We start from the raw sequence: 2,315 nt of genomic DNA, 5'->3' as shown, positions 1-2,315 counted from the left end.
AGCGGGCATGCGGCGTGCCTGTAAATGAAGTAACGTAGAAGCGTGATGTCGTGGAGACAGCGTGGAACGTATGAACATGGTGGCGGATCAAGCGTGAACCGGTGTCGGTAACTTGATTGCGTGAAGGCGTGAGACAGCGTGATGTCGTGGAGACAACGCAACATGAAAGTTCTCGCGCGACAACATGAGGAACGCGGGTACCGATTTAGGTGGCGTGGTCTCATTGTTGGCACCGCCGGGGTTTATCCTCGTTTCTTGTTGATTGCTTTTGCCTTACTGGATGTTTAAGTTAGATACTTATGCTATGTTGTGTGATGATTATTGGTGATTGATTTCGGGGCTCCTAGAGCTTCCCTCACTGAGCTTTTGTTGAAATGCTCACCCCTCCTTCTTCCCTTTTCATTTCAGGTTCGGCTCATATTGGTGGGTTTTTGTCAAAGACATCCTGGGATCCTAAAGACACATTGTTTCAGCCTTGTGGCTGGAGACAAGTGTCATGATATCGCCGACCATTTCAACTATGCTAGGTCGGGGTGTCACATCCGTCGTCTTCAGAATCAGCCCTCACCGCGACCAAGCTTCTTACATGGCGTCAAGTCTCCATCTCCGTCTCATTGCTACTCCGTTGCGGTGCTCATCTCTCCCATCGTGGTGGCCGCCGGAATCGGCCTCCGGACCCGGCGAAGAGAGCCTCGATCCTCCCCAGTGGTGGACTATTTAGTATTTGCACAACCAATCCTTAGACCTTTGATTTCTTTTGAATTTGCCCAAACATTTCTGATTGCACATACAGCTTTTCAAATTGACCTCAGACTGTTTAAATCGCAGACTAAACCTTCCATAGTTGCACGATCGGTCCTTGAACTTTAGGATATTTTTATAATGGTCACAAACTTTATAAAATGCAAGCATAGCCTCATTATTTCGCCCAAAACTTCTCAAATTTTCACTTTAGCCCATGTCAAGTGCAAATGAACACACAAATACAATATATACATCTAAATGCATTCTAATGGTTAAAATGAACTTATAACAAATGCTAAAACTCATCAAAATAGAAAGATATCAATTTCACAAATTCACAATGTATGCTTGTAGAAAAAAGAAAACTCTAAGGACACACAAATAGACATTGCTTTGGAAAAAAAAAACATGTCCAAAACTTGAAAGATGTTCGACACAAATTATTCAAACTTTAGCAGAGAATCAGACCAATATGACGCTTTTCTTCTTTTCCGTTTATGTAGATAATTACTGAAGCTAAATAGAAAACAATATTAATTAATTGAAACATCTAGTTATAAAACCACTAATTCATAGTTATATAAATTTTTGTTCATAAAAATAGTAGCATTCATAATTCTAGCCCTCAAATTAGGACTAATAAAGATATGACTTTTAAAATATTGTTGGGCGTTGAGTGATGAATTGTTCAATCTACAATCAAAGTTACATGCGAGAGGAATAGCGATTTAGCAACTATAACATGTGAAAATCAAGATACTTAGCAATTCATTTTCATTTGCAGAGTATGCCCAAAATACTCACTAATATGAAGTTAATGGGAGAAAAAAGTGGGATAGTTCTAAAATTGTGTATAATAGTTAGTGTTATCATTAACAAGATCTTATTTGACAGTACAAACATCATCATTGACATTGTGCAAATATGATCAAATTAAATATCATTAGATTTCAGTATTGTTTTGTATAGTCTAAACACAAAACAATATTGAAATCTAATGATATTTAATTTGATCATATTTGCACAGTGTCAATGATGATGTTTGTACTATATTGAATAAGATCTTGTTAATGATAACACTAACTATTATGTACATTGTGCAAATATGATCAAATTAAATATCATTAGATTTCAAGGCAGTATACTTATTATATAATCATTTTAATTTATCTTTGTTCTTTTTGAAAAAAAAATCATTTTGTTTTAAAAGTTAGACTTGAAAGAGAAATCTCTAAACGAATTTGATACTAACATTAGCTCTTACTAGTAGAAGTAGAGGCAGAGTTAAGTAAAACAAGCCATCCTTGTTGATTCAGGACTCTCACTGAGATTCGGCCAAAAAGAAATAGAAACTAGTAGATAAATCTGCTGAAGAAATAAAACCTTGACAGAGAACTTACCACTGGAATCATCTGGTAGTTGCAAATTCAAAGGAATTCTACGGTAGGCGACCTTATTCTTCTTCATATGTTGTTTATTCGCGTGGTGTCGTATGGGAGCCACTTCAAAGAAAGTTCGGGGAAATTTTGAAACTTCGGGGAAATGATTTGATTGAGAAGAAACCTCATATT

This window comes from Brassica oleracea, chromosome C3, assembly GCF_000695525.1.
Source record: "Brassica oleracea var. oleracea cultivar TO1000 chromosome C3, BOL, whole genome shotgun sequence".
Lineage (NCBI taxonomy): Eukaryota > Viridiplantae > Streptophyta > Magnoliopsida > Brassicales > Brassicaceae > Brassica > Brassica oleracea.
Note: the sequence above shows the minus strand (reverse complement) of the source record.